At 39.5% G+C, this 24785-nt stretch overlaps 1 protein-coding gene across 1 annotated transcript in view; it reads right to left on the reverse strand.

The window, feature by feature from the left end:
* grik4 (glutamate receptor, ionotropic, kainate 4) overlaps nucleotides 1-24785 on the reverse strand; it is a 274511-nt gene that overhangs the window by 148602 nt on the left and 101124 nt on the right. The gene's annotated exons all lie outside the window — the stretch shown is intronic.

The following is a 24785-nucleotide window of genomic DNA, read 5'->3' on the forward strand; positions in this document are numbered from 1 at the left end:
TTATTTTGGCGATGGAAATTGTTTTCGAATTTATGTAGAACATTGGCAAGAAGAAATCAAATTTTCTACCACTGCAATGGGAAAAACAGCGAGCCAACCATGTGAAATAAGTACTGTATACCTTAATCTGCCTACTGTTTATTTTGTTGGTATTTCTGTCATGCTCACTAGGCAGGCAATAAGACAGGTTATGCGAGTTTTCACACTACCTTACAGATTTATTTCTCAGGAGAGCCCTGGGGAACAGTTGAATAGGACTGTCAACATATGAAGATCATTTCACAGACCTTTTCTAGGAAAATTAGGCAAATAACAGCTGTGAAAAGTCTTCTCCCAAGGTTCAACAGAAGAGAGGAAAAACAGAAACAGCACCGAATGAAAATTCCCGGCAGCTTATGTCGTTATGGACACAGGGGGATTACTGCACTGTTTTTGTTTAATTCATCTGACAGAATTAGCACCTGATAACCCAGAACACATGTTTTAGAAAACACAGATTTCTTTAAACTGCAAATTCTAGTTTGATTCCAACAACAAAGTTGAGCATCATGTTTGTTAGCAGTTGAAAGCTTTACCATTTCTACAGCACACTGGGAAATAAAAAAATAAAAAGAATACACACACAAAGCTAATTTGGAAAGTAAATATGGCAAATCAATGTCAATGCCTTAGCTCAAATATGTAGCTGCAATCTTCAGAGGCTAAATGACCACTGAGTATAGACAGAAGCCTTGGCAGGCTTTAGACTGATAGTCAATGCAATCTGCAACACTAATGGCTCTTCGGTGTGAGCCGCTCATTCACTTTAGAGTTCAGCACAAATTTGAATGTGCTCAATAAAGGGGTAAAAGGAAAATCTATATATCAAGTTCAGTTCAGCTTCTCATCTGAGTGACACGAACTGAATGATCTATGTTTCTTCTACTGTACTAGGGCAAAACTGCCTAAAATACATACTGCCCCTTGAAAACACAAGTTATGTTTGAAACAAATAAATAAAACATGTGATTAAAAGAAGAAAAAATAACAAGTCAACAAGTGGTGCAAAGAGTGAGACGTGAGGACATTCAACAGCAGAAGATACATTGTAAATTACCTTGGTATCCTTAGGCGTAAATATTACTTCTATAAATTTCTAATCTGTGTTTATAACAGCAGAAACATCAAGCACCAACTGTGTGTGTTGCAGATCAACAGAGGACAAACTTCATGAGTGTTTGATTGATTTATAGTTTCTTATATTTTTTACTCAGGTTTCCCTGACCTTTGTCCTGAGCTGTGCAGAAATGTGGACAGAAATTTTAACCTGATCCTCCAGATCTCGGTTTCTTTTAGACTTTCTACCCCAATTATCCTTTTTTCTTGAAACTCACTACCTTCAAGTCTCAACTCCAAACAATCTGTATTCTGTATCCTTATTTCCTTAAAGGCTGCTACCTTAAAAAGGACTTTATAATTAGGAAACTTAGGAGGAGTAAACAACTTCAAGCGCTAACAGTCTCTTCATCAAATACAGAAGCATCAAGGTAACCCAGGTACTAATAACACAATGCTATGCACACTGTTTGTGAGGTTTAGTTCTTCATACACTGCCTGTACGGCATCACAATTTAAAGGGAAAAAAATAGTCATTTCTAGACTTGGACTGGCGATTGCTGCAGTATTTATAGATATCTTTAGCCCTTGTAACAGTAACACATTCCTCATGACAATATCAGACTGTGATGATTCCCTTTGAACGTCGGACTCGACAACAAGTCCCACTGCAGAGAGCGGATTGTACAGGAATGAAGAGGACAATGGCACAGATTACTTTTACTGTGAGTTGGAATGAATAGGTAGACAGACAGGCAATCATACTGTATAGAGTTGTACCCATTGCTTTTTCAGTCTAAGCCTCCCCTGAATACTGAATTGGCTGTGGATCACGAAATAAAATGTCGGCTATTGTAACTCTCCTTTTGTTTCTTTGCTCACAGAAAGCCAGAGCAGGCTGAGGTGGTGAGATGAAATCAGAGAAAAAGGGACCGCAGTGTAATAATAGCTGTTCTGAACAAGGCTTTGAAAACAGCTATACGGTTTTGGATATAGTATACTGTACAATAAAGATTGTATCTGGAAATTTCTTTATTTAAAAGATGAAAGTAAGTTATTCCCTTAAAAGATTGATGATATGAAGAAAGAAAAAACACTATACATCTCAACCTGTGTACTTACTGAAAAATGTGTCTGTGACTGTTTGCCAGCACATGAACCAAAGCTATGTTTTTCTCCACTCTGTTAGCCAGAACACAATTTATACAGCTTTAAACAACTCACTATACTCAAAACACATATAATTAGTTAAAGCAAGAGGAAAATATACATCTTTAAAATGATTGTTTATGGGCTATTAGAGTCATAAATACACACTCAGATAAATAGGTTAGAGATGGCAATATTTATGTGAGAATAATGTGGGGATTGGTTGAATTTGCATTTATTCTTTCCTTCTTTCAAGACTGAAAAATACTGAAAGCACCGACAAAGGATGTTTTTGGTTTGGAAACTAACATATTTGCATTACATTCAAGGATGGCATGGCAATTCTTCCTCGTGACATATTATTAATATCCAGCTCTCCCCTAGCTGGTCCTTGCTTGTTCATTAAAAACACAACCACCACGCATATAAAAATACATTCACAGACACCCAGAGTAGTTTTTGGTCAAATTAAATGTTTTAGAAAGCTACAGGGGGGCACTGACAGTCTTCCAGCACAGACTGTTGCTAAGTATCAGTGTCATGCTTGACAAACAGGCCTTTGTATTTAAACAGCGTGGGGATGAAAACAGACACACTGAAAGTCTCAGCCCACTGCCCCTCCTGTGGTGTGAGAAAGTGTGCCCGTGACACGTGCACGTACAGTACACACATTAGATGAAAAATCAAAAACAGCTATAGTCTATATCATGGTGGTACACAAGTAAGTAAATTCCTGGCCAGCGCTATCAGACTGTACAATAAATCACCTCTGGTCCAATCCATCACACAACAATAACACCGTTGGTTGTTTGTTTGCTTGTTTAAATCCTTGCACTATTGTTTAGTTACTTGAATTTAATATTATTCAATTTTATTGTATATATTGCGCATTTTTATATTTTTTTACTCTGTTATTTTCATTGCTTTACCTGTATCTATAATGCTGCTATAGGGAAAAAAATGTCCCCTTGTGGGATTAATAAAGTATCTATCTATCTATCTATCTATCTATCTATCTATCTATCTATCTATCTATCTATCTATCTATCTATCTATCTATCTATCTATCTATCTATCTATCTATCTATCTATCTATCTACCTACCTACCTACCTACCTACCTACCTACCTACCTACCTACCTACCTACCTACCTACCTACCTACCTACCTACCTACCTACCTACCTACCTACCTACCTACCTACCTACCTACCTACCTACCTACCTACCTACCTACCTACCTACCTACCTACCTACCTATCTATCTATCTATCTATCTATCTATCTATCTATCTATCTATCTATCTATCTATCTATCTATCTATCTATCTATCTATCTATCTATCTATCTATCTATCTATCTATCTATCTATCTATCTACCTATCTACACACAAACTCGTAAGGGCACATTATTAGCATTCAGAACAGCAAAGGAGTAAACTAGTATAAAGGTGGTGCAGAAGGCTGTAAATACCACAGTTTCTACTCTGACCCTCACCTCGAACATACTGATGGGGGGGTAATAGCTTACTGACTGACTAGCTGGCATGAAGGCCAATCCGAGATATCAATCATGTTGACTGTCTGGCAACAGCACCAATTTGCTCTGCATCCTGTGACACCAGCCTGGTGTTAATCTTGATTCTCTTCTCACGAGTATGCAGAAACTAAACTGTGGGAAAACACTGGGAGAGTTCAGAGTATTATGAACAATCTGGTGCAACAACGGGATCATTCTACAGCTGCGTTCCCAACTTTATTATCCAGTAACAGAAAGAAGGGCAAAATCAGAGAGCAGGTTAACAGCAGATCAACTCCAAATCCCTGCTGCTGCTGCACTTTTTTCTATGGTTTTCAAAGACAGAATATCTCCTCTGATACATGTTTCATTATTCTAATGAATGTTAACTCAAGGACTATTCATCAAAATGTGTGCTATGAAAAATGTTATCATTTCAAACCTATACAAACTGTTTTAACAAAAACAACAAAAGCCCAAAATGAAGAACTTAACATCTCATAAGAAAACTGAAAATAAAGGTCTGAGCTTGATTTGAAAATCAGGATCGTGAAATTGTCTGCGGAGTGTCAACGGGGCGACGTGAAGGACGATCAGCGATTGACAGAACAGGTTGTCCTGACAGCTGTTTGACTCGCTGTGTCAGAGCCATGGTTTACACAATGCAAATATCAAAAGTGTCAATCATACTTCACACATTGTGTAATTCAATTGCAAATGGACCATTAAAACTGACAGTTTGAACTAAAGGCAAGTCAGATGTATAATTAGCATGTGCATATTTGCATATATTCATGCCCTGTTGCATTGGGAGTCACAGAACCAGCACAAAAGCAACTTGTAGATGGAAATAAGTAATGTGTGACCAATGTTCAAGAGGGTTGACTGTCACAATCTGCAGAAAATGAATATGCATGTGGTATGTAAACTCCTTGGGTGAATATTTGCCGTGAGTTCAAAGAGAATGTCTGTCTGTTTGAAATGTTGAGACATGAGAAAAAACAAAGAACTCAACAAAGGAGAGGAAGGAGGTATTTATATATGGAAAATATCAGTTACTGCTCCATTGTTCAGTCATCTGAAATAACCTGAGAGTTTTCTGCTCTGGAATGAATGACGATCACCAACATTGTCCAGCTCTAAACACACATTTTATTAACACCGAGTCTCAGCAGTCTTCCTGTCTGAGGCAATACAAGTCTGATGAAAACTGGCTCGATGTTGCTGCAGCTCATGAAATAGACTCCAGATATCTGTGGGCAGCAAGTCTAAGACATACAGACTTAGTGTTCACGAATCTAAGAGGTTATATCAAATATCTTATCAGCCTCAACAGGTGGGGAGTCTCCATGAAGACGGCCACAGCTTTCACAGAGGTGGTTTATTTAGAAATATTTAAGTGAACACTTGAAAAATGCTTTGTCAGTTTTTCTATGCTGTTCTGTTGTTTGTTTCCGTCGACAAGTTAACTCTATCAGAAATTGGTTTCCCCTCAGGTTTTTGATATGTTAGTCCACTAACCCATGGTGAGAGTAACTCAACACACAACTTTGGGGATCTAAAAGAACAGAAACAAGCAGCCAAGTGACAACACAGTTATCAAATACACGAAAGAAAAATTATAATATTTGTTTTACCTCACATCATTTTTGAAATATTATATTGCTTGCTTTTCAATTTGAAAACCATGTGCTTGAGGCACAGACCCCTATTGTTCTGCCTGTCATTATACTGGCTGTCTTTGTTGTAGTAGCTGAACCAGTCCTGTCGTCCTGCTGCTGTGGGTTGTAAACCTCCTGCAGTCACAGCCGCACATTCAGCTTACCAACAGAGAGAAACATGCCTAGTGCTGTGGCAAAGTCATTGATTTGATCAATGCAAAAACATTATTAATTAATTTTTCACACAGGCTACTCAAGACCTTGAACGAACTGGAGTCTTACTCAGCATGTGTTGGGCCAATAGCAGGGGAACCTAAATTTACAATCCAGTCACATTTACTCATATGGCAATTTAAAGTCTCAACGGTACATAAATTCCATGGTTCAGACCCCAATTAACACGCATAGAGAGTCCTGGTCCTATTTGTTCTACAGAACACAACCATCAAGATGTAATGTGTAGCTGATATACACACATTCAGATGCACAATAATTAACTAAAGTACATACTCCCACTTGACAGTGTTGTATTGCACCTCATTTACACATGGCTATTGCACTGTACGTGATGTTGAACCAAAGCTGAGAAACTGAATTAAGTATTCAGTGTGGACCTCAACATACGAGTAATTTCATAGAGTAAAACAAAACAGAATTGTGTATCAGCAGCAGCAGCAGCAGCTTGAAAATGGAAAGTAAGACAACAGAGAGAAGACCCTGCTACTTTGTGATGAGGGGGCAAAGTTGTAATAAAAGATGGATAAACTGAGAAAATGGCCAAAGCTTACGCAACCACCCTCAAAGATAGATGGTCAGGGAAGGGCATGATCAAGGATGAGCTGAGGTGAGCCGGGCATCAATATTTAACAACATTTTGATAGCAAGTATGAAAATAAAAATGCACCAGGCTGTTTGGGAAGTTAGGAGCACTAAACGCTCCATATTGTGATGACAGGAGAGTAAAGCGGAATCATCCCTAAAGGATGGCAATTTGAAGTTTTAATTAAATGATGATCTCAGATATTTGCGTTAATTGCAGGTTGAAAAGTACCAGTTTCAAAGTGAGCACTGCCCTCAGGCTTTTCAAACACTGACAGCGCTAGTAGATGAATTACTGTGGCCGCGGACTCAACAGTATTGTCTTTGTCATCATCATCATACTGCAGGACCAGTTCATCTGTTATTCTGTTACGAGCGCATGCTGTAATGCTTCTGGCACAGTCACCTGTCATCGCAGTGTATGCACCATATGATTACCCTATTAGCCCTGTCCAAGTGTCACGTTATTCATTTCTCTGTACAGTCTGCAGCGGTGGTCAACACAAGGCAGTTCCAGCACCTAGCTTGAGGAGAGGAGAAGAAACGGAGGGAGAGGAGGCAAGGACATCGGGGGCAGGACACCCATTTCCCCCTGCTCACTTATTGCTAGTCAGACCGCATGCAGACGGGAGTGACTCGTGGTAGGTAACACATTGCTAATCAATAAGCTATCTTGATGAGGGGAAACGCACCGATGTAAACAAAGCTCCTCCCGGGAGCCGCGTTCTTTTTCACTCCAATTTTCTCATCACAATTCAGAGTCTTCAGTAAAATTATTACAGTGCAGATGTTGGACTTGCATGTTGGCATGATGCCTAAAAGTTGTGTTTCAACACCGAGTTGCCAGCTCAGACGGTAGAGTGGGTTGCACACTAATCAAAAGGTTGGTGGTTCAATCCCCAGCTCCTCCTGTCCACATGCCTAACTGTCCTTGAGCAAGACACTGAACCCTAAGTTGCTCCCGATGGTGTACCATTGGTGTGTGAATGTGCTCCTGATGGCAGCACCTTGCATGGTGATCTGTCTCATTAGTGTATGAATGGGTGAATGGGAAAACCATGTTAAAGCGCTTTGAGACCAAAAGGTGATAAAGCGCTATACAAGTACAGACCATTTACTGCTTTACCATCTTGCTATTCATCGTAGAGTGTATACTACTTCCGTGTATTGTATTGCATGCTTGCTTCATAGTGCAGGAGTTTATAAAATGCTCTCTAGGCCAGGTATGTGCACCAGAGACTGAGCCGGCTAATTACAGTTTTGCCCTTTGCGAACCTGAATGGGTGGAAAACAATGCAATCGTGCGGCTCGTCTAGACTTTCCAAAATGTTACTAGACTAAATGCATGAAATTCTGATAGTGAAACGAGTCATTTCAGGGGGTTCTGACGCTAAAAACAATATGTTCAGTTTTATAGCCGCAACAATAGCAACAGAGCCTATGATGTCATCGCATGTCAACAGTGTAATTCGTAATTAGCCTCACTGACAGAAGAGGAGAAACAAAAAAAATCAGCACTGCAGGTCTAAGGTAAGAAAGGATAAAAAAAATATATATATGAAAGCTTTACTTAAATTAGTACAGTTATGATACAAGTCTATTTTTTATGTTCAGTCATAAATCACAGACTTCCTTGTTGCATTTCCGTGCAAAGCATTGAAGAGACTTTGCACAGGAAAAGCTGTGCTGTCCAAAGTTTCCCAATTTAACCTCAGTTTCCATCAGAATTACCACCAGCTTCATTCAGATTTTAAGTGACAGCTGACCAATTTAATGCCAGACAAATGTGGCAGAAGCCAAACAGTATGCTTAAATAAAAAAAAAATTATTTTGTCCTTAAAAGTTCAAATTAATTAGGGCAATTGGAAACACCTATTTGTATTTATTTAATGGAGCAAAATGTTGCTTTTAATTTTTGATTAAACAAATTATTCTAAATTCAACAAATGAAAACAGCATGGAGGAAAATGTAATGTTATAATGTGTATGAATTAAAGCTTTCAATAAACCCGGAGAGCACAATGCAATCAGCTACAATGACTTCCTACAATCACACCTACAATTTTTTCTGATTGGTACTTTGAATTCCCTGGAGGTGCCAAGTGGAATAACACAGAGAGGATAACCTCACAAGTGGCCTGTGGAGACGCAGAAATCAGTGTTATTTGATGGGGCGTAAGAAGAGAAATGAAAGGAAGAGGGAATGGAAAGAAAAAGGGCAAGTCTGAGTCAGAGATGAATGGATGTGGAACAAATGCTCATCTGATCCATCTCTTTTAAAGTATCCCCCTCCTCCCGAGAGCTCCACTGCCTGTAGACCACAAACTCTCTGTTACCGAGAGTTCTACGAATGTGTATGTTGTATGTGTTCACACATATAAAGGCCAAACAGGCGTAAGTTTGACCCGAGATCTGTGTGTGTATTGTGTGTTAGTGTGTATGATGCCCTTCACACTGTACTAAATGATGTAGACTCACAGAATACTCCGATGGGGATATACATCCTCAATCATACTTATAACACTGCAACACCAAGGGCAACGGAGACACAAGTCAAAGGCAGGCCGGCAGAGTAGCCCGAAAATCTGTTCCTTGGCAGACTCCGGTAGCTACGGCTCCCAGTTGGCAAAACGCGTTGGAGGGAAACAAACTTGCTTTCAAAATCATTGCCCCTCCAAATCGTAACAGCTTGTCACGGCTGGAAGAGTCAAACTACAAGGTATGTTTTGTTGCATAGATCTGTGTTTGGTTTTAGAACACAGAAACTAACGGACGAGAGATAATATCACGGAAAATACGAATGAGCTCATTGACGCTTAAGAGGGAATACACAAAGAAGCCAAGCAGGTGAAATAAAGAGCAGTGGATCTTTTTTGAAAATAAATTCCTACTCCATGCTTACAGCTGCCCAGTACTACCGCAGGTAGAATTTCTAACCATGTAACTAAACCTTTTCATGGAAAAAAATTATATTAGACACAAAATTGAATATTTTACACACATTTGCAAACAACGCGAACATTGTGGTTTCAGTTAAGAAGACTGCTTCGCTAAAGCGAGGGCACCTTTTTTGTAATAGTGACAGTAATAACCATGTGGATAAGGTTAAACAAATCATGTATGGTAGACCCACCTATTCACCCAGACCTTTTTAAAAAAAATTAAAATGAAAATTTAGTTTTGTGTGACAAACAAAGTAACCAAAGCAATTTTGAATAACAATATCTAACTTATTAAATTCGATTTTTTTTTCTACTTTGATCACATTCATAAAACTGTCACATGTATGGTCTATATGTACCACATGCATGATGGTTTGCTGTGTGTTCTTCCATATGTTTGTGTAGTTAAATAGCTGCAGTGTGCTTTCATCCCCACTGTGACCAAGAAGCCTAACTCTCTCTCCCCCTCTGTCTGTCAATCTGTCTCTACCCCATCTGTCCTGAAAGGCCCCAAGGCCCTTGGTGTTCTTGTCCTAATGAGGTAAAGGCCAGACCTCCTTCTAATACCACAATTATAGCCATATATACTGGTTGTTGGGTTGTTTTCTTTTCTTTCCCGAGTAAAGCCACAGACAAAGGGCAGAGCTCTTAGCCCGGCACTTTTCCATGACATACATCAAAATTACACCCATTAATATCAGACAGCTGACAGGCCACTCTCACCACACTCAAGCATTGGCAGGCTAAACCACTGCTCACTTTGGTACATATTCAACATCTAAAAATGTGGTTTCTTGTTGACTGATATTCCTATATAATACAATATTCCTATACATACAGAATTACCAACAAACACTGAATATTTTTTATAAATCCTTAAATAATGAACAAAGTCATTTCACTCAATGCAGAGGAAATATGAAATAAGATAACTAGTATTGCAGCCACATAAGTATCAGCAACCTTTCCTCCACATTGATACTGGTATTTCATGTTTGGGATATAAAACAACCAATCAAAAGGTAATAGACAAAGATACATAAAGTCCATTTGCCATGTCATTCCTGCAGTCAGTCTGCCTATACAGTCAATAACATTTGAATGTAGATTTTGTTGTACATTAATAAATTCAATGGGTTTAAACCATGATGCTGTTGTTGGTCAAGTATATTATGTAATTAACTAAAGGCTGTTCATCTTGGCACTTGCACCAACAACTAATTACTCTGTAGCTGCAGCTGAAACTGTAATGACATGAGTCAGTGGCAGAATGCCTGATTGTCCTTAAAAGAAACTGCTGCACTAACATTTCCTGAGAGTTAAAGTTGCAAGGTGCCATTTATAATGTGCTGCAGGAAAATTAAAGACAAAAGTCCTATGATTTTTAGAAAAAAAAAGGCTTTGGATTGTTCCCTAATTTGCTCAATTAATCAATTTGGAGTTGATCTGTGCAGCCAATGAAGTGCCCCTTAACAAGTACAGTGTGTGTTGGCAGAGTAGCACAACAACCGCAAGGAATATGAGACATTAGCAGAGGCTGCTGTAGCCAGTTCTGCTGAATGTGACTTAACAGCCATGATCTGACTGAATGTAGACATGTTTTGTAACTATATACCACAGGTTATATGATCCCAGCAATATCAGTCAGTTTAAGGCCCAATATTAAATTGATTCCACTCAGCACACCACCCATCACTGGGTTTAATGAAAGATGAAAACCAGCCCAAGCAGTAAGTAGAGTGTATCTGCACACAACTCTCAGTTGTATCTATGGTGTGAAGGCATCATATTAAGCAGCCATGCTTAGTCATCCATCTTGGAAGCATGGCTGGAAAACAATCACGGATTCAACCGGCGTCTGTGGCAGTGCACAGGCGGCGAGAGAAATGGCTTGTACCTGCAGGGTGGCGGATAATGGAGGTGAACATCAGAAACGGCAAACAATGTTTCAGTAGCAGCTAAGACTCTGTCCAATACCGAACCAACTCTGAAATTATTCAAGAAGCCTATACACATCAATAAAAGCTATGTGAAAGCCAACTTTTTTTTCACTAAAGCAGCTCAAGTGGCAGTGAGGGCTCCTTTTAATTCAGCTACAGATCAATGTCATCTACTTTTACACCACAAGGTATTGGGTTACGTGTACAAGAACAATGAGATATGACAAATACATATTTTTTCTTTACATGCCAAATCAATTAAGCTTCTTAGCTAGGCGCAATACCAGTGTCATGTTTCTTTAACAGCTGAGCAAATCACAGTGGTGTTTGGAGTTTGAAGCAAGGAAATAGTTTTGGGACCTGCTCGTCTTCATCAAAGTGATGATGCACAAACCCTACAGTGTGCCTTGGATTGTTTTCAAGGTGACTTGAATTTTACATTTTTAATTGAGACCACATACCACCCATGCAATGAGTCCCTTAAGAGATGGAATAAGCCCGAAACACCTGAAGTATCCAATGAGCTCCGGTAGGTGACCACAGCAAAGACCTAGCAACGATTCTACTCCGTTACCTTCGTAAAATAATGTTTAAAGGAAGTGCAGAGAGGTGTGTCATGGATATAGACGAGGGAACATGTGTCTGGTTGAAGTATGAGGGGGGCAGGTGTCAATCAGGTGTCAATCCGTGTGTCATAAATTATGTAATGACATAAAATGGTAAAAACTTTCACCATCCAATAAAAAGAGACTTTTATAAAAAAAGTATTTATAAATATAATTTCCAATAAATTAAACTTCATGTGATACTCATCAACAGTCCTTACATGGTACTAAAGAATGAATTTCCCAGATGGCGGTCATGACTCTGAGATATTGAGGAAATAATCGCTTACGTCAACAAGAAAATATTAATGTTTTGACTTTAAATTAATCTGAAAATCCTCTTATTCTGTCTGCCTTTCAAAGTCGGTTGAGCTGTTGCTCAGGCATGAATAATAAAAAGTATGTTTGATGGAAATAGCTGCTCAGCTAAAATATAGTTTGTATACAATAACAGTTGTAAACAAATGTGGCCTGAAGGCACAAAACTCATTAACCAAAAGTTCACAGTAAAATGCAAAAGGCTACGAAAAGAAGAAACAAGATTGTTTACCTCAAAGAAGAAAATCGCACCATGCAATGACAAGTCATGAAAAACAAAAAACATTTTATAATTTGCCGCTATAGTTCGAAGGTATTTGTATGCTATGTTACGGCATCTAGAAGTATTTGGTAAAGGTTAGGCCATCACAAATCATAAAATTAGGCCTTTATGGTTAAAAGGAACCAATCTCAACTGTTTCTCTGGTCCTGAATCAACACGAGTCGCAAACTGAAAGAGATCACTCGGCAGGAAAAGCAAACTTTAAAAAAGCAACCAGTGCTGTTATGCTTACTTTGCCACTACTCTGTTAATGGTTGTACAGTGTATGCAAGTATTGGGACAAATCAGCAGGTGGATCAGAAGCCAGGTTATCTCCACATTAAAAATGGTAAAAGTATTAACTTTCAGGCAAATATCCAACAGGAGAAGGAGTGCTGAGTTCCGGTGAGACAAACTCTTTAATGAGACTGAGAATGCGATTATGAGAAAAGTCAAAAGGGAAGAAAAAGAAAATGAATTAAACAGTCCCGAGAATATTGACAGACGAAAGACAGGATGAAAAACATCCAGCTTAACGGAAATACAAAAGACAATCAACAAGCATTTAAAATTAATTGCATTCTGAAAGGTATTTTGCTCGTCTTGTTTTCATGTTGTCTTCTGAGCTTTTAATTAAACCGTTTGTTATGGCAGTAAGAAGAGCACAAACATAAAGCCTACCAGCAAGGGTACTTGTTTTCTGCACTCTCCAGAGAAACCAGAATATGATTCCCAACACTACAGTAAAACAGATAACGTGCAGAATCGCTTTCACTACTTATTCAGCGGGCACAGTCAGGGAGTCAGGGAGGGAATGTGCCGATGCAGCAAAAAAGAGCTTTTAAGTTTTAGTAAGGCTTTCACTTCTAAGTCACCTCTCTTTGTTCTCATCTTCCAGTTCTCCCTTTTACACACTGGGTATACTATTTATTTACCCGTAATTAATGCGTAATATTATTAAAATAAGACAATTATATGTAACTGATTAGGCCCTGTGTTTTTAATTAATTTAATTAAGTTAATTGTATTAAGGCTGAGAGTTACAGATAATTAAGGGCGGGGTGAGTGTCAGGTGTCCACTGTCACAGATGGCTTGCCTTCTTCAGGTCGAAGCCGGAGCAGGACGGAGACTGTCCACGGTGCTGGTTTTGGGTGTCAGGCTTTATTCGGCCCACCTCACCTCCACCTAAGCCCCACCTCTTTGCTCATTTAAAAAAAAAAAAAAAAAAAAATCCAAGCCACATGTGATCAAAGCCAATCACGCTGAGCTTCAAAGCTGCTCTTCAGGAAACCTACGTGTGACATAACCAAGGCTGTGTCTGTTTTTTGAATGCAGTCTACTATGGTATGATTCTAAAAAGCCTTCATTGGCTTTCATTTTAAGATGACCTTCACTCAAAAATGTCTTGGAATGTTTGACCTTCACTGTGCAGAATGATGAATATTCAGACTGTTTTCAGTAGAAGTATGAGTAAGAATTTCTCTCCTGCTAATATCTTACGGAAAAAATACTGACAAACTATTTATCAGCGCTGAATGCGCTTGTATATTAAAGCATGCGTGGACGGGATCTTTAAGAGACACACAGTGCCCTCTCTCTACTTCCCTAGAAGAGGAAAGATAATTGATGCTTACCGTCTGTTGTCATGCCTGCCAAATTATTACTCTGAAAACTGACCTCATCAGTCTGCACATTAAAATGTTTTGAAATTTAAATAAATTGACACGCCGAAAGTTTACGCATTCATATATACAGCTTCAGTTTTAGCCCTAATTTAACCCCAGGGAAGATTTAATTTTCTGAATGAAGTGTGCCTCTATAAGGGTCTATGTGGTTTACAGCAGCAACAGATTCTGGAGGCTATGTGCATAATGTTTTTGTAGCTACAGTGTACTGCTCCTCTCCAAAGCCTCTGGTAATGCTACAATAATTTCCACACCAATTCATTTTAGGAGGGTATGTGATCTACGGTTGCTATACTTTATTGTCACTGAAACAGGATTACTCCGCTTAATTACTGCTCTATGTACGCTGTAGTCAACGACACAGGGCGAGAGAGGAGAGAAGAGAAGAGGTCTGTTTCATACATTTCAGATATATATTTATGTATAAGCCTATTTAAGGGAACAAAACATAACGGAAGTCTGTTCCCACAAAGAAAGGCATGCTGAGGGACCGCAGATAAAAAATAATCAGAACTCACTGTCATGTAATCCTTTGTGACGATTCGGCTTTGAAATTGGAAAATAACCACAGGTGGTTGTTGTTGTTGTTGTTTTTAGATTGTCTGAGGAAAAAAAATATATTTGTCTCTATGCATACAATACTAAGGCCCACATATGTTACCTTGTTTTGGCCTTTGAAACCCTTGCCACAAAGCGTATATTGCAATCCTTAGCCTTGGCCATTTATTGAAAAATAAAAAAGGTGGCTTTACTGTAAATACTAACCCTGTCAGTCATTGACGTACCAAATGCAGTCAAAGTCCTCTACGCTGTGCACTCAAGCTGCTTCCTCACTGCTGTCACATCAGAAGCCCCTGCTAATGCCGCAAACTGTAAAAAAAAAAAAAATAGGTAATGGGCATATCTATGTGAAAAGTGAAAGAGAGTGAAGATTAAAATTAATTTGGCTGGAATAAGGTTTAAATAAATATACACCGAATTAAATAACCCAATCCATGTGTACACTCACAAACACCCACTAACTCAATAAAAGTGTGGGCACATTGGTAGGGCTTTGTTGTTGTGCATATTTGTTTTAACCCAAATCCAGTCAAATTAATTTAAAATTTTGTAATTTCAGTTGAATCCCTGGGAAGTTATTCTAAAGATTAGATTTAATGGAAAAAAAAAAGCCGGTTTGTTTGCTTTTGGTTCAAAAATGGATATTGTGTGTGTCAAGTGGCTTCGCTCCACTAAATTTGTATTTCCCCGTCTGCCTCTTATTACAACCGAGGAAAGGATAAATGTTCAGGCAAAAATGTTTTAAAGAGATGACAAATATAACTATTAAACAGAAGGCCCTCTTACCTGCACTGCTCTAACAGCAACATGTCTATAAATTCTGTCACATACATTATTCACATTCATGCCTACACATATACAACACATTTGCTCCTTGCAGAAGCAAGTAAGAACACCATACAAGTCTGTTTAATGTAGTGTAGTGTAGAAGTTGCTGGCAGGAAGGAAACAGTAGGCCAGAGGCATCTTGATGAATCAGCACTGAGGGCATTAGGGTGTGAGCGTGGGGAAATACTGGAAGCTGTGCAGGGTTCAGGGAAGTTGAAAAGTTGAGAAGGGCAATGGGGGCAGGGAAAAGGGCGGAGAACGAGCAAAGAGGTAGACTGTGGGACGTGTTAGTGAAAAAGCCTTGTAAGGAGATGAGATGGATCAGGGGAAGTCGGGTTTGTGTAGGTGGCAAGACGGAACAGGACGGAAAGAGGAAGGAAGGCATGGATCAAGGAACAACAGAAGAGGAGAGGTGAAGATGAAGGCAAGGAGGTGTTGAGGGACATGGAGGGGGAGGAGACAGGGAGGATGAAGGGTGGGGGGTAAAAGATGGTGGGGATTTTTCTTGAGTCTCACACAGCCTGGAGAGGCAAATAGGTAAAGAGTTCCTGGCCTCAGTGATCACAGAAAGATTTTGCCATTACACACACACGCGCGCGCGCGCACACACACACACACACACACACACACACACACACACACACACACACACACACACACACACACACACACACACACACACACACACACACACACACACACACACACACACACACACACACACACACACACACACACACACACACACACAAATGCCTGTGCTGATCCTGTCAGGAGACAAAAGCTGTGACAGGCACCTCCCAGGCTCTCTTCCAGCTCTTCCTTTGGTGTGCCTTCATCACCATCCACATCCAAGTGAGCTTGACTACATCGTTTAGCTCACACAGCTGACATATTATAATTGAATGGCTGAAGGTGCTTTAAAAAAGTAAGTGGTAAAGTTGAGTTGATTCCCTCGAGTTTCTATAATTGCTAAAACACTATGGCATATGGTTCCACAAACTTAGTGCACAATACAAGGGCATTTACAATGTCCAAATCCACCTTTGCTATTTTAACGGTGGAAAACCTGAGCACAAAGTAAGGCGCACGGCTCAAAGGGGTTATGATTGGGTCCCTATTCTATTACAGATGTGTTTTGGGGGTATTATTAAAAATTCAAACTGCAAGCAGTGATATGCGGGCCCTCTCACGCTGCACGTCGGGGATCCAGCAGGTCGGGGCCGCCGGCTCAACGACGTGCAGCACGCGATGGTCCGCATATTCCCGCTTGCAGTTTACATTTTTTTTTCTCGATCTCGTTCCATATTCTTCTTTTTAAAAAAATTGCTTTTTTTTCTCGACAGCTTTAACATCTTCAAAAACTCATGAAAGTTGGTACCTGATGCATGTGCAAAGTTTCGTGAGGTTTGGAGCATCGTTTGACCTTAAACACCAACTTCCTGTGTCACGGCGAAACATCAAACTTTGCTGAATCACCATGGCGACGGCGTTTTCTGCTAAATGCAGGTTACTGATATGATCTGGGGTATTATTGTGATAGCAGCTGTGACAGCTGTGTTGCTGTTACCCGCAAACTCAAAATCGAACACACACACACAGACGTCAAAATCAGAAGGGGAATAACAAAAAACTGCGTGCGTGAGGTGCGAGGTCAGAACTTCATCTATCTAAGCTTCAGGTTTGTATATCACAATATGAATTAAATATCCACATGAGCAGCTGGAATGATGGGAGCAGTTGCTTTGGCTTCTGGCTGGATTTTTTAATGTGAATCCGAAAGTACAAAAAAACAACAACAACAATAAACAGCACATCCATCCTGCATTCCGGAGTAAAGAGAGGAAGACAGGAAGATGCAAACAAATGTGCACTGTTATGCCCAAAGCGATTGTTTATAGATGCAGGAGAAACATCTGCATGTACCACAGTCTCCCAGTGCCCATGCACTTGAGGCGAACAGAATCATTAACATGGAAAGTGCAATCACTCTCTACAACCTAATCCTGGCCCTTTTGTCAAAAAATGATGATGAGGCACTTAGCTCCACAGAAGTTCTCCTTCTCCACAGTTATCTTTTCCACTGTAACAATATATTCATGCAAGCTGTGCTAAAGTGTTAATTTCTTTATTCGGCAATATTGTCTTCAACCCTAGAGAGCAGCAGTGAATCAAGGACAGTCTACTCTCACAATGCTCTGATGACAAAAATGAACATGTTCCTCTCAACAATATGAGTTTAATGGATTTTTGATGGAACATGATTGTCTATTTAATGATTGGCATGTTGACACGTGTCCTTGTGGAGACAAGTTGTTGTCCACATGTCTGAAAATATTCAGAGTCATTTTTAAGATGGCACCACTAAGAAAGACACAACTTATAAAGAGGTACTTGTGCATCCACCCAGGACAAGTTTTACCAAACTAAAGCTCACAAGACCATACATATTCTGAAAACAGAAAGTAATCTGGGTGTTTTCATCCTTGAATGAATTTTAAAAAGGTCGGTTAAAACATATACTATAAAACAGTGGAAACACGGGCCTGTATATCCTGATAAAGACGGTGAAACATCATGTTGAAACAAGGCTGTTCTTTTTTTGGTCACCACCAAGCGCTGGTGATTGTTCGTGTGGGTTTGAATGGAGATTGATAAATTGTGAGTCTTGCCTACACATTTAGCAGCTTGTGCAACACGTCAGTCCAGTACAATGCCCACATTACCGAGTGTTCTCGTGGGTCTTGGTATTCCTTGTCACCAGTTCTGTTTGCATTTTTTTTTTCGGGGACAGAACAGTTGAGATATCTCTTCTTATCAGGCTTTTACCTGTTTAAGAAGTTAAGAAATCTAAAATAATGACATAACTTTCAGACCAAAGTACATCAGAACAAATTTACCATGTAAGACATGACACTTGTGGGAGGTAGTTTTCCATTAGACACAAGTGTAATTACAACAACTAGTAAGTTTCAAAATATCATTATATGAAATACAACCCTGACTTCAGTCTTCCTCACGATTACAGTCAGGAAACTCTGTTAGCATTAAGTTTTGTTCAGTTGCTTTGAAGAGTGGACCAATCAGCAACCACTAGCGTTTGTTTTGAAATGTAGTTCCAAGAATGGCATCAGTGCAGGGCTAAATAAAGCAATGCCAACTGTTTGAACAAAGCTACCAAATATCGAGGAATTAAAGCCAGAAAACTACAAATGTGTGTTTTATCCTTAAATTTACTTTACAAAGTTTGCAATGGTCATTTACCAACATGGTGTTGCACAACATACATCATACGGTGGTCAAAGCCGCCGATTGGTTAAAGGCTGCTCCAGTAGTTTCAAAATCAACCCGAGGTCTGGGCCCATGACAATGCAATTACTGAACACAATCTTCAATGGAGCGTAGCCAGACCCAATGCATTCACAAAGTGAATAAAACCAGACTAGGACATATCTGCCATAACTGTAACATTTTCCATCTGATACTATTAAATTGTGACACCACGGTCAAAGATTTGGAAACAGTGCTGTATTAAATATTGAAACGATGATCCTGCTCATGAGTTTCATAATCCAGGTAAATACATAAAAAGTCACATTAACAGGGCCAACTGGCCACTGAATATGAAGACAAAGACGCCCTGCTATTCAACACATCTGCTATTCTCATTTGATACTAAGCAACAAGTTGTGTTCCTGGAAAAGTACATATTTCTTGAGCCCTACATTTAACTGTTTCCCAAACATAATAAATTCCAATATAACGTGTGATCATGACAATGTGAAAACATTTTATTAACAGGTATAACTCGTGTCAATTGTCCAAAATTGTTCACGTAAAAAAAGCTGTCTCCTGGAGGTGACAATTTTCTGAGTGTGAAATTAAAGCCTGTCAAAGGCAAAGCTATAAAGTGAAATTCCAACCGTTCATAAAGGTTATGAAAAATGGATAAACACAGAGGAAATGAGTGGTTGTAAAGGCCTTCAATGATGATGTCTTAACCCTGCAGCTGCAAAGTTAAAGCTACTTTGCATATTAATATTGACTTGAGCCCATGATTATATCATTTTTCCGAGTGCATTCATGAGCACAGATTAAAAAACTCACACATACACAATTACTTAAACACACATGCTTATACATGTGCACCCGCACTCCAGGACTTATTATGACATTTCACAGCTCGGCTATGTGAAAATTTCTTCCGATTAAATTTCATTTACTGCAACTGGGGTTTCATCACCCAATAAGAGGCAGAGAAGCTGAAGCGCTGATACATGCTTGGTTCCACCAGGCACCAGGAAAATATCAAAGCATGCCACCTATCCTCTTTTTACACCCCCACCCCTCTTACTTCTCGCCTTGCTTCTCCTGTCCCCTTCACACATCATCTAACCTCTCCCCTGACCTCACCTCATCTCCTTCTTCCCTCAGTCCTCCTTTTCCCCTAAAATCTCCACCTCTCGTCTCCGCTCCTCTTGTTCACATCCCCCATGCAGCACAGCGGTGTCACGTAAGACACACTGCTTGGCCAAGTAGAATGACAACAGCCCAGAGGGGAGAATACAACATCCTCAAAACTCTGCAAAGACAGAACATCACTGGCCGACAGCCTCATACGGCAGCGCAGCACCTTTTGCCACATATATAAAACTGTCTAACAGATGGTGGCATTGAATGCTTCTGCACATCGTTTTTGCACAACAAATACAGTATTTCATATGATTTCTCTGGAAGATAAATCTTTTTTTTTTTTTTTAGGAGGTAGGACTGCAGCTAACTCTGATTTTAATTAAGGATGAATCTGACAATTCTTTCTTTTTCAATTGGTAAATTGTTCAGTCTATAAACACTGTGGCCCAGATTACATAGTGAAATTGTTTTGCTGAATAGTGTAAATAGTGTAAATAATCAGTTTACGATTACACAACACAAAAAAAGAGGTACATAATCAATTTAAAATGTGAGACCACAGAATACCAGGCACTTGTGTAATAAAGACATATCACACTCTTTGAGGGAGAGAATGGGAACAGAGTGACCCCAACCAATCAGTGACACAAGACCGCGCTGGAGGGAACACGCAGAGAAACTGTGGAGAGCAAGTTGACCTCACAGGAGTGTTAGGTAAGGCCTGCATCCTTTCTTCGTCATGGTAACCAAGGAATTCACTTTAGAGTGTGGTCAAATTACAGCTGGTATTCTGAATCTCCTTGACCTGACAACACATTACACAAAGTAATAGTTGTACTGAGCCTTGATAATGAAAACAATCATCAGTTGCAGCTCTATCACTCATGTAAGTGGAGTGAGATTACACACATTACAGTGTTAAATACAACAGGATGAAAAAGATATCTAATTATGGATGAAAACCCCACACGTGACTGAACTTTGATCAAACTGAACACTCTATGAGCCGGTTGCAATTAGTGTTTCCACTCAAGAGCTTTTTTGGAAAACAATGAATTCGTTTCATACACCAATTTGTTGAAGTGGACAGAAATTAAATTCACTGACTGGTCTGAGCACTGCTGCCCACCGACAAAGAGTGTGGAGTTGCTCATATTGACAGTCCACAAAAGACAGAAATTTTTCAAGCTGTTCAGATAACACTGGTCAGTGGCCATGTGCCAGTCTGGAAGCTGATCCTGACCACAGCTTGGAAACATGAGACAGCAGAACATACACAAGCTGATAAACCCATGCACACACAAAGCTACAAAAACAACAATCCCAAACTGAACTGTTGAAAAGATGGATTGATGGTTCAATATGTTTTCACAATCTTGTCTGAGCTTTAACACAGCGCTTTCATGCTGTTTCCTGGCACTTGTTTGTTGTTTCTTTCTTTCCAATGTATGTTTACTAGTAGGTAGCCTTTTCTGCAGCCATGACTGGCTTTTACATTTCACAGTGCTTCGGTACAGGGTTAGGTGTTTTGTTCCAAGTTCAAAAGCAGTTATTGTGGAGGTAAAAGAAAGGTTTGTGTGCTTTACCCGTTTAAATCTTCTGTGTTTATAAAAGGATTTGAAAAGACAACCAGACAACAGTACAGTACCTCATCTAGTTTACTAACCCGCCTCAATAAAGAAGTGAAAATAAGCCTAGACAGGGTTTTGGTTCCTTTAAGCCAAAATCCGACATCAGTGGGTCCTGCTGTTTCACGTTTTTATTTCTTATGCAAATATAGATTTGATTAAATTCATCTCTGCACAGTATATATGGGAAGAACTAGAAGAAGTCATCGGAAGAGCAGGAAAGCCTTTTTTATTATTTATGATATTTTATGATATTTAAAAAAAAAGAAAACTTCCATTATTTGCACTAAAATCACACATGGTATTACTGATGTATAATAATGTAAATAAGTGATGATTGTGCTTCCCCACAGTTCTTAACATGGAAGACACATGCTGCTGGCCTGAACTTTTCATGGCATTTAAAAGTGACCAGCGTCACACCAAGTGATGATACCTCTTTACCGTGCCTTCAAATACGAGGCTGGCATTCAGATTGTGAGTTGCTTTGTCTAAACAGTTAGAACCAAAAAAATGACTGAGCATCAGATAGGGTTTTAGTGGCATTGCAGCACAAGTGATTGATTTTCTTGTGCTTGTCCATTTGTACTGCAGCTTAAAATGCCAAGATATTTTAAGGCCCCCTGATTTGTATTTGTGTTTTCCATACAATGAAAGGCGACATGTATCTAAGCCACATCCTCCACCATACAAAAAAACCCTCAAGAGTCAGAAATTGCTGTTTCAGTGGTGGAAAATCTGAGTGATAAAGTAATTGGAGGTTATACTATATTCTCAAGAAAACATTGTGTAGTTACATTGTGTAGGTAAAGTATTTGCATCAGGAATAAATTATGAGGATATAAACAAAAAAAATAATCTGGAAAATGTTTTTAGTTAACCTACACAGGGAAAACTACTGGTATTTTTTCAATGCGAGATATGTGAGCTGCTTGAACTAAATCTATAATGAAATAGAACAGAAATGATTGAGATGAATGGCAAAACAGTATGGCAAATAAAATAGCACAAAACCACATTACAAGTACTAAATAAGTTTAAATATTGGATGCATTATTTCATAATGGTGCGTTCAATATACAGTATAAACAGTAGCCAAACAGAAAAAACTCATCTGTGACTGAAATTATTATATTTTTTAACCTTATACTTACAAGAGGATGGGACACTGAGTTTAGCCTAGCTATAGCAACTTATGAAAAATCTTTTAAACCTAAAATGATCTAATGGTAATGTATCGGAAACAGTACTTCACACTGAATTCCTTTTTGTTCAACTGTTACCAAAGCAGGAATTATGTCCATGCTTTTCCAGCTTCAGTACAGAAACAGAAAATTTCAATAAAACAAGTAACAAGTAATTGTTTTCCATTTAATACATCTAAATGTCAATGTATCTTTTGTTGAAAGTGACCCTGAAGGCGGATGAGGCTTAAATGATGGAGCCATGTGCAATTTTTTTTTTCAAAAGACAAACAGACATTCCCTCTCTCAATTTGCTTTTCAACCTGTGACCCACCAATCATATTTGACCGATCGACATTTTGAAGACCCCTATAGAGTAGTTAAGTGACAGAACTCAAACCTACACACGTGCTGCACATGAACAGAGACGTGCACACACACACACACACACACACACACACACACACACACACACACACACACACACACACACACACACACACACACACACACACACACACCAGCCTGACACAAGACAGAGTGAATAGAGGCAAGATGGACAGAGTGAGAGAGAGGAGGAAAAAAAATATTAATCATTGAATTTGACATGTTTTGCCACCACCTGTCAGCCTAATGTTTGTCAGGGTACGGAGGAGACACGACAGGCAGGGTCATGAAGGAGGCATACTGCCTCATTAAATATGACACACATACTCCAGGTGGGCGCGTGGACACACACACACACACACACACACACACACACACACACACACACACACACACACACACACACACACACACACACACACACACACACACACACACACACACTTAGAAACACCACGTCATCTATGTCAGAGATAAATACATGTTTCCTTCCAACCAATAAACATGTTCATGGTGCCATGAACAAATGAAGGAGTCAACATGTATTGGCACACTGAAATAAATGATGATCCTGCTGTTCATGCAGATGACACAATGAGAATCCTCCCAATGAACTGCAATGAGGACAGTAGAAATCACGTCTTGCTGGTTGTTATCTATTTCATTTAATCTGCGTGGGGATCAAAACGCCAATCAAAGGAGTCAGTTTCATGTTAAACAGTGCGAGATGTGTCAGATTGTAACATGATAATGAGACACACTCAATTGCTTCCCAAAGACATTGACATGAAACCAGCACCTTCCAGAGGAAACTAAAAGCAAGTTTCCTCCATGAATACAATAATGCTGTCTCTAGTAGCCATTTTTCCAATTATGCAAGTGTGGATTTTGGCCGTCCAACCAAGAGAACTGCAAAGCAACAATCCTTCTCCATACAAACATGGCTTTGTTATGAAAGCCTGTATACTGTATCTTGTTGCTTATTGTGCACAGCTTTTGGCTGCAGGCTGGAGCAGCATTTTCCAAATACTAAATGCTTTGCCAGTGAAGACAGGCCTTTATTGTGGGATTCTGAAACAGGAGAAGAGAGACATAGAAGGCAATCAATAGTAAAGCCAAGGGAGCAAGTGTGTTCTGTGTTTCTTTGTGTCCGCACGCATAAATGTACATGTGTGCTGCTGCCTCAGAAAGTGTGTAAGCTGTACTGTGGCCCCTTGCACCATCTTTGATCTGTCCCTTCCTCAGAGATTTCTGACTAACAGGCTCTAGCCTTCTAGTTAATGCAGGCCCTGCTAAGCCAAGTTGAGCTGTGTAGGTGCCACCTACACAATGCAGCTTTCGGTCTTTACTTCTTTCAGCCTCGCTTCCACACCTCCTCACAGCTCCTAACACCAAGTGATCACCCTCATCTCAGGATATGTCACTATCTATGCCTTGCCTGATTATCGGGTCCATGTTTTGTTAAAAAGAGAAATGAATATTGATTATTTTTCCTCGTCAGTGTCCTAAGACAAAGAGGATCTACTGATTTTAAATATCCATTGTTGAGCAGCCATTTTAACCATCTCCTGAGCTGATTCCAGATCAGGTTCAGCTACACTTCACAAATGCCCTCTCAAATTCAAAGTTACAATCTTGAAGATTTTTGTTTGTCTTAGGCACCACCTAATTTCAGTTGTGTTCGAGGACTTCATTTCCCAGAGACCCAAACCGTGTTGTCTGTGTGACATCAGTCAGTTAACTGTTGAAGAGTGAGCTTGTTGTTAGCTCCACCTACTCTCTCTACCA

Source organism: Brachyistius frenatus, unplaced genomic scaffold (assembly GCF_029030835.1).
Source record: "Brachyistius frenatus isolate BFR_SWC_R1_liver_20210118 unplaced genomic scaffold, ASM2903083v1 Contig_1, whole genome shotgun sequence".
NCBI lineage: Eukaryota > Metazoa > Chordata > Actinopteri > Embiotocidae > Brachyistius > Brachyistius frenatus.